Here is a 9,427-nt window from a genome sequence, read left to right as displayed (position 1 = left end):
GCTTAGGGAGTGAACAAATGGAAGATCTTTCTCTCTGTATCTCCTTCTTTCTGTATATCTGCTTTTCCAATAAAAGCAAATCAATATTTTTTAAAAGAAAATATAAATTCTTGGGCCCGGCACAATAATCTTGTGCTAGGTCCTTGCCTTGCAAGTGCCAAGATTCCATGTCGGCTTCATTTGTTTCCCAATTGTTCCACTTCCCTTCCAGCTCCTTACTCATAACCTGGGAAAGCAGCTGAGGACGGTCCAAGGCCTTGGGGTCCCTCACTCGCATCGGAGACCCGGGAAAAGCTCCTGGCTTCAGATTGGCTCAGCTCCAGCCGTTCTGGCCACTTGGGGAGTGAACCAGTGGATGAAAGATTTTTCTCCCTCTCTCCTTCTCTGTAAACATTTTCAATAAAAACAAATAAAATATAGTCTTGCTTCTCTTCCACTTTATCCTTCCAAGGGCACATTCCTCCTAGCTCCTGGTTTTACCATAAGGAATGGGAGCAGGGGCCACCAATCACCCTTTCTGATGGCCTTTCGGTTCTGAAGAGGAACTAGATAGGAATATTGCCATGGTGAATGAGTGTCCCTCTCCACCCTTTGCCCGACTCATTATTCCCCTTCTTGAGATGGTGCATAAAATACACCACTTCCACCATTTTCTCCGATCTTTCCTCTCTTGGAACCCCCTCCTGTCACTACAGCTGGAGACCTCTCTCACTCTTAAACAAACCTCACTTTGTACACTGAAATTGTCCATATAAAATTCCTTCCTTTTAATACATAAAAAAAAATTATTCTTCAAAGAAAAAAAAATGATTTACTTTTTGGGGTGAAAAAATATTGAAATCATTGACGCTTTTTTAAAAACTTGCTGAAACAATGCTCCCACAAATATCAGTATTTTATGAATGAATGAGAAGGGATGAAATAATATTGAAAATGAAGTCTGCAATGGCAGACCATCTGTATAAATTTATTTATATATTTATTTATTTATTTTTCATGATACAGTTACATAGGCTCAAGGATTTATTTATTATTGGAACGGCAAATTTACAGAGAGAAGAAGCTCCAGAAAGATCTTCAACAGCTGGTCCACTGCCCCCTAGTGGTCACGATGGCCACAGCTGAGCGAATCCAAAGCCAGGAGCCAGGAGCTTGTTCCAGGTCTTCCTCGCAGGTGCAGGGTTCCAAGTGTTTAGGCCATTCTCTGCTGCTTACTAGATCATTAGTAGGGAGCTGGACAGGAGGTGGAGCAGCTGGGACAGGAACCAGCGTCCCTATGGGATCCTGGTGCTTGCAAGGGAATGATTAGCCAATTGAGCCCTTGCGCCAGCTGAAATCAAGTTTGCTGTCATCTTTCACATGAAATGCCCAGCAACAGAAGGACCTTGTCAATGGCTCCCTTGCTTCTACTCTGCCTCTCTGCAAATCTGTTCTCCATACAGGGATTCTCTCACAGCCAAAGTCACACCCACATCCCTCCTCTATTCAAAACCTTCCTCTGAGTAAAAGTCAAGGTCATTGAAATGGCTTCAGGGAGCCCTACAAACCAGGCCTTATCTCCTTAACCTCATCTTCTACTCTCCCTATCTCCATTCTCCTTGACCTTGCTCTTCCAGTTTGGGGGCCAACGCTGTGGCCTAGTGGCTAAAGTCCTCAGCTTGCATGCGCAGGGATCCCAAATCAGTTCTAATCCCAGCAGCCCTACTTCCCATCCAGCTCCCCGCCTGTGGGTTGGGAAAGCAGTTGAGGATGGCCCAAAGCTTGGGACCCTGCACCCGCTTGGGAGACCTGGAGGAAGTGCCTGGCTCCTGGCTTCAGCTCAGCTCAGCACCAGCCGTTGGGGTCACTTGGGGAGTAAATTATCGGGCAGGAAATCTTCCCCCTCTGTCTTTCCTTCTCTCTGTACATCTGACTTTGCAATAAAAAAAAAATTTTTTTCAAAAAAAAAAAAAAAAAGCAGCTTGGAGTTCCCACCTCAGCATTTTTGCTCCCATTGTTTCTCCCTGCCTAGTTCAACTGGCTAATCCTTGCTTGCAAGCACGAGGATCCCATGTGGGCACCAACTGATGTCCCAGCTGCTCCCCTTCCCATCCAGCTCCGTTTGTGACCTGTGAAAGCAGTTGAGGATGGTCCAAGGCCTTGGCACCCTGTACTCACATGGGGACCCGGAGGAGGCTCCTGGCTTCAGATCAGCTTAGCTCTCGCCATTGCAGTCATTTGGGGCATGAACCAGCGGTTGGAAGATCTCTGTAAATCTGCCTTTCCAACAGAAATAAATTTTTTAAAAAAATGTTCTTTCCCATATACATGTTCAGGGCTCCTTGCTTTTCATTTGAGACATTTTGGACCACCACACATTACATACCCCTCTTGTGAGTTGACCAAATCTATGCACAAAAAAATGAGTTTGGAAGCAGACTCTTAGAAGCTCAGGGAGTCTCTATTCACTGGTCAGCGCTGACTGGTAGACTGTCCCATTCCACCACACTTGTAAGAGGGAGCAGCCCCAATCAGCCATGTCCTGGGTTCTTAAGCAATGATCATGCAGTCAACCAAGAGAGCACTGGCACATGCTGCAAATCATTCGATCAACCAAGCTTACATCAGTGCACAACACAAATGATCCAATCAATTACAGCGGCATGGAGCAGATACCCAGTTTAAGCACCATATACACTTTAAACTATCCAGTTAGTAAGAGTCACGTCCCATCTAGTAGCAAACACAGACAAACGGGACCTTCCAATTCTGTTTACAGAAAACGGTTTGGGTCGATCAGCTTACTGCCTGGGCTGTAAAAGAAAAAGCAAGATCTCGTCCTGGAATGAAATAAGCATTCTCACTCCCCTTCCTGGACTTTCCAAGAACCCAAGGTATGGCAAAGGTCAGATTACGGACATGTCCTATAAGTGTTTCAGAAGACCTAGCCTTACTGCGCCATTTTCTGTTGTCTGGGCTGCCATACCCCCTTCCCTCCTTCCCTACTTGATTTGGCTCCATGGTTCTTAATGCCACCCACCATACCACATGTATTTCCTCGGCTACTGTTCTCCTATCTATAACACAGTGCGATGGCAGGAATGGGCCTGTTCTCTTCATTGCCCGGTTCCTAGAAGTGTGCTGGCATATCCCATACCAACCTGTAAAAAGGATGAAAGGAGGGCCACGCAGAAACAAAAAGGGCTCCACAAAGGGATGGGTCTTGGGCAAAAGAGATGCATGGCTTTTTTTTTTTTTTTTTTTTTTTACCGCTCCTGCAGCAGACGGAAGAACGAAGCCAGGTCTGTTTGTGTGTAAGAACCCAAAATATCAGCCACACCCCACCCATGCCCTCCCCCTCGCACCCCGTGCTGTCTCCTGTTCGCCTATGGTTTCTCTGAGAAATACAGGAGGTGGGAGCTTTGAGGGGCATGCAGATGGCTAAAGATACCCGTCCTCTCTCCCCATCCCTGCCAGCTGCCCCGCCTCGTCCCATTCCGTTCCATTTCTTTCCTGGCTCCACCCGCTGCAAACTGGCGTGTTTTCCTTCCACGTGGGACTCTTGTGTTTGTCGGTTGCCGGGGAAACCCTGGCCGGGGCGGGGCAGGAGCAGCATCACAATAGCCACGAGCCAATAGCCTTGAGGTTTCTGGGTGACGCGAGGCGCGGGGCGTGGCCCTGCGGGCCCGGGCGCAATGAGGCGGCTGCCCGCTGGGTGGCGCCCATTTCCCGGGGAGGTCCTTTCTGGGCCCCCGGCGGAGGTGGGGGAGAGGCGGGCTGCAGCCCAAGGCCAGGGAGTCCTCTGCGTCAGCTGCTGCTCACCGCGCCGCGCCAGCACCAGCCGGGACGCACTCGCAGCCCCATGCTCGTGCCGGGTTCCACTCGTCCATCCTCCGACAAGAGGCAGGTACGTGCCACCTGTCGGAGGGCAGGGGATGCGGAGGCCGGTGTGGGCTTGAGGCTCAGCCAAGTGAGATGTCAACTACAGCCTGGGCCGCAGAAATGGAGGGCGAGGGCCAGCTGGGCGGGGGCGCTCCAGCTGGGGGTGCCAGTGTGTGAAGGGAGCTGCCGGGTGCCAGGGAAGGCCATCTGTGTGTGGATCGGTGTGTTCCGAGGCAGGCCGCTCGCCCGGGCCCGGGGCCTGGCGCCCCTCCCCACGTGTGCGTGCAGCGCTGTGCACCGACTCGCTCCGTGCTCGTGGAGCTGGGCTCCCGCTCAGTGTGCCAGGAGCGGGGGAGGGGGTGCTGGGGGAGGGTGACAGCTACGCGGAATGGGAGCTTTTCCACCAATCCCGGATCGAGCGGAGGCGTCTTTGAAATTCTCGCCAATCCTGAATCAGAAGCCGGCACGCGGTGCTCCGAGGCGAGCAACTTGTAGTGGAGAGCCAAGGGAAGCGCCGGACAGGACAGGCTGTTCCAGCTCTCCACCGACCAGGAGACTGCTCCCCTCGGCCCGACCCGCCAAGCATGGGCGTGAGAACGGGCTCCGCCTGGAAGCGGGAAAGCGGATGGAAGAAGCATCGCCGCTTGGGCTAGGGTCGCGGCTCCCCCACCCCCAACACACACACCCCAGCTTTGACACTGTGTCCCTAGACACAAGCCAGACTGGAGTCGGAATGAGGACTGGAATGACGGGCCCGGGCGAGGGCGTCCTCCAAGTGCATCATCAGGCCGGGGGCTGAGTCAGTAGCCTGTGCGGAGACAGGGTGGAGCGCAGTCCTCTGAGAGCACACAGGTGCACCGAGGCCCGAGAGGCCAGAACCCTGCTCCTCCTCTCCTGGGACCCTGTCCAGCCCGGCTCTGTGGCCCTGCAACAGGTAGGGTGGAGCCACCCTAGAGGGGCCAGGCCCTGTCCTGGCATCTGGCGGGGGAGCTGCCGAAAGCTGCCTTAGGGTAAATCGGGAGGAACCCAGATGTGCTTGGCCTGCCTCCCCCAGCTTGGTGGACTAGGCATCTAGGAAGGTGGCCTTCCCACTGGTGGGAAGGGGGCCCACTCCTCTTCCTTCTGTGGCAACGGAGAGGGCACTCCAGACCCTTTCTTGCTAGGAAGGTTTCCTTCTGAACTATAATCACTTAGAGTGGATGTCTTCAGTGTAACGATCCTGCTTGGAGCTGTCTTTTTTGTAGGCCAGGACATTTTACAGCTATTACTGCAATTCATTTTTGCCTCTGTGAGACGTGCCGCCGCTGTTATTATTGGTCCTCCTTTAAGGGGTAATAAATAAGCAAGGCTCTGCGAGTATAGATGATACACACTCTGTCTCGGCTCCAACAAGGGAGGTGGCTAGATTCCTAGCCCGGGCTTCTTGAGTCTCCACTGAGAGCCGGGCACTGAAGCGGCAGCCCCTCCCCTCCTGTGCTCTGATCCCCACTCCAGGCTGATGGAGCTGGGGCTGGCAGCAAAGCCCATCTGCCCTTCCCTGAATCTCTCCCAGATCCAGAGGATCCTGCTAACACTACCCCCTGCCCCCTCTGCTCTCTTTCTAGTCCTCTGTTTGCCCTTGAGCCCCGCTACTATGCCTCTTCAACATGTACCCCCTCCCAGGAAGGGGGCGCCCAGCAAATCTCTTTGGCTGGCACTGGCCAATGGAGGCAGTCGAGGGTGGGTGGGCATGCGGCTGTCCCTTTAATTCTCTCTGGGCTTGGAATTCAAGTGTGTGGCTGCCATCTCTGCGAGGTCAGATAAGATACTATATATATATCTCTCTCTTGAGCTGGAGCTGTAACCTGAGCTCCGGATTACTTCCAGCGAAGCCGGTCTCCCCTTGGACTCCCAGCAGCCTCGGACCTCTCCACTAGGTGCCCTGCGGAGAAGCCCCCAGGCCTCAGCCAGCTTCCTCCCCCCACGAGCGCAGGTCAGTGGTGGTATGTTCAGCTGTGTGAGTTTCACAGGGCCACTGCCCGGAGGACAGGTATCCATGTGTTCAGGGAAGCAGGTGGTGTCAGGGTGCCCGTCGGGGCCCTTGGGTGCTATGGAGGGGAGAGGGGAAGAGTGGCGGTGGTGGGGAGACAAGATGAAAGCCTCTGAGGATTAAGGCAAGAGGAAGCCAGGAGGAGAGGGGGGCTCTCCTCCCCAGGGCAGGGAGTACCAGGAGAGGGTCTGAGCGCAGGTACCACCTGCAGGCCCGTGTCTTTGCCGTCTCTTGACAGTATAAGGATGACCACCCCTCTATTCCCTACCTCTTCAGGAAGCACCTTAGAGACAGGACCCCCGCAGCCATCTCCAGCCTCTTTATCTCTCCTCTCTCCCCCATTCCTGAGGCCCCTGGGCAACCCCTAGGGACCAGGACTCTAAATTCCCTCAAGCCCCCCTGCCAAGGCAGGGGCCCTGGGGTGCTACCACAAGACAGAAAAACAAACAAACAAAAAAAACTGCTTGTGACAGGCAGACAGGGAGGGGGCTGGCAGCCGCTCCCTGGGGCCTGAGAGTGGGCAAAGTTCCCAGACAACCTGCCCCACCCCCACCCTCTACCGGCACCCTCCATCCTGCCAGGACATCCCTCATGCTTGTGCCCACACGCTGTAGCAGGTGGCCTGGCACAGCAAGGGCTGAAGGTCAGCATGTCAGATGGGGTCCCTGTCTTACTTCACCCTTTCAGGGTCAGCACATTCTGATGCTGTTAGCAAGCAGCTTTGGGAAGCTCTGAGGTCACTGCTGTGGAGGTTCCTAAGCACCTGGTGACACTAACTGGGACACCCCACTCACCTGTCCTAGGCAGGTGGGTAGGAGGGAAGGGACTTCACCATGCTCAGGTGAGAGCCCTGGAACTCAGCTCAGGACTCTCTTTCTGGACGCTGTGGGCAGGACCAGAGCCACAGGTTGTCACCCCAAGAGCTGGAGTACACCTGTGGGAAGGGGAGGCCGGGCAGGGTGCTGGGAGGTGGAGCATCACCCATCCCCTGCCCCCAGGGCCAGAAGTGCCTGGAATTCTTGGGGAGCGAGTCCCTCTCCTGGCTGGGCAGGTTCCTGAGCACTTCACGTGAGCCACAGGAAATGACACTGACTGACGCAAGGGGGTTGGCTGCCCCAAGGGGACAGGGTTCCTTTAAACCCCTGACTCACCTTGCATGGGGACCCTGGGCAGTGGGCCAAGCTGCAGCCAGGACAGAAGACTGGGGACACATTCAGAACCAGGCCTGGGGCCCAGGGCCCGAGCTGGTGCCAGGGAGACCCGCGGGAATTTACTGCCTTGAGCAAGTGGAACCAGAGGCCTCCTACACTTTCTTGTTTAGCGGCTCAGGTTGTGCCTGGCTTTACTGTCACCTGCAAGGAAAATCCCGAGGGGGGGTCCCCCTGTGAGAGTCCGCACACCTAAGTAAGCTCTGGCTGCACCAAGAGCATCCAGCTCCTGGAAGTGGGGAAAGACAACATCCCCCAGTCCCGGAGCTCACAGGAATACCCCGGCCTGCCTCTAACCCCGAGGAGGGTCCCAGGAAATGAGAAGCAGCGGGGGCTGGCTTTAGGGTGGCCCTAGTGGGAAGAAGGCACAAGAGCATGGGTCCCCAGCTCAGCTCAGCAATTACTCCAGGTGACTTGGGGAAACCCAGCTCACTTCCAGGAACTTTGCCTTCCTCACCTGTGAAATGGGTCTGCTTGCTGCACCTGAGACTCAGTGACAAGGAAGATGAAGGGAGTTAACATGCCATGTCCCCAGGCTTAGCACCGCAAGAGGCCTCAGTAACCCTAAATGGGCTCCCACAGACACAGAAAACCTGATTAATAAGCCTACCTACTGACACTAATTTATTTAGGCTCTGAAATGCACATAGATACTTTGATTTTCATTCCAGCATACTTGAAAGAATTTCATTCTTGTAATGAGTATGTGTTAGCGCACAGGACATTTATGTCAGAATAAATCCAAGCTTAAGCCCACAATGGCTTTAGGGAGCCTCCATGGCAGCACGCTTAGAAGGCAGGACACATTTTGAGGGCCTGGTGGGTGTCTGTCCCTGTAAGGGTCTCAGAGGATGTGGTCTGTTGCTGCACGGTGAAGTCCTCCGATGCTCCATGCCTGAGTCTCAGAGTGAAGCACCTGCTTGCCAGGCAATGGCCGCCCCTGCTCAGGTGTCCCCCCAGAGAGCTGAGTGCCTTGGGCAGTGGGAAGGAATGCTGCTTCTCCCCCTGAGAGGAGCCACTGAGCGAGGCATTGGGGACCATCTGGTAGGGAATAGGGAGAGTCGGGGTGCCTGGAAGGAGGGGCGTGGCAGGTGGTTGCCCTGCTGCCCAAGGTGGCGTGGCCCACGCCGAGGCGCTTGGAGCTGCATGCCTGTACTTGCCAGCTCTGGGTAAACAGTGAAAGGAACTGGGCAGTGGGGGCCCCACACTGGGCAGGGAGGGGTCCCAGGGATGGCAGCCAATCGCCTCGGCCTCCCACTGCCCCATGAAAGGGCCATTCAGTCCAGGCCGTTCCTGTGGCAACAGACAGACTCAGCCGTGTGAGTGGCCGTCCCGTCCCTGTCTTGCGCAGCAAGTCTACACCAGGGCCTGACCCCCGCTCCCACCCGCCCTACTTTGCACAGCCTCCGGATAATGACTCCAGGTAACATCCAGGCACGTCCAACTTGTCTGTCTCCCCACCTGGATGGTGCCTAGAACCTGTCTTAGATACAGTTGGGGGGCTGCGGGGTGGGGGTTGAAGTGTATGTAATACATGCACAAGGCCTCAGTCCTATAGGAACCGTCTCTGCAAGTGTCAGAGCTCAGAGGCTGCTTCTGGGGTGGGGAGGGTTTAGCCACACAGCCTGGCTCCTGGGCTGCTGGAGGTGGGGGCGGTCTGGCAGGTGGGAGCTGGGCTCGGGGTGCCCCTCTCGGCTTCTGTAAAACTACTAGGTGTGGCTCCGCCTTCAGTCCCCAACCCTCCTGGAATGTCTGTCCCTGTCCGTTGTCTCTTGTTTGGAACCAGCACTTCTGCGTCATCAGCCGGGCCAGGAGAGGTCTGGGGCTTGGCACTGCCAGCACAACACCAATTCCCTGGGAGCCTCAGTGTGGGGGAAGGAGGAGCCATGAGCTCATACCCTAGGGCAGCAGGGGTGGGAGGGGAAGGTGAAGGGTTCTGATTGGCTGCCTGGTGCCCCAGTGCCCAGACCCCGATCAGAGTCTGATTCTGCATTATTGATGGAGTTCTCCAAAGTGAAATAGAGCAGAACGGTCCCTGCCCCCACTCCAGGACTTGTATACGTATCTCTGTCTCCTTCGATGGCTTCTCTCTAATTCCTCCTGAGGTCGTCCTCCAGTCCTCGCAGGCTGAAAGCTGTGCTGGATGGAGGTGTGAGAGCACAATGGGTAAGGGAGTGTACCAGGAGGCAGGTGGCAGGGTGGGAGGGCCTGAGCCAAGTGGGCAGAGTCAGATGGCCTGGGCCTCTCCGATGCAGCCTGCAGATGTCTGACAAGAGCGAGGGTCTCTCCTCTGCAGCTTCAATGGAAGTCACTACCTGCTTATCTCCTA

The sequence above is a fragment of the Ochotona curzoniae genome, unplaced genomic scaffold, assembly GCF_017591425.1.
Source record: "Ochotona curzoniae isolate NIBS_2020 unplaced genomic scaffold, NIBS_Ocur_1.0 contig_2723, whole genome shotgun sequence".
Classification (NCBI taxonomy): domain Eukaryota; kingdom Metazoa; phylum Chordata; class Mammalia; order Lagomorpha; family Ochotonidae; genus Ochotona; species Ochotona curzoniae.
The sequence above is the reverse complement of the archived record's forward strand: the minus strand, read 5'-3'. Positions refer to the sequence as shown.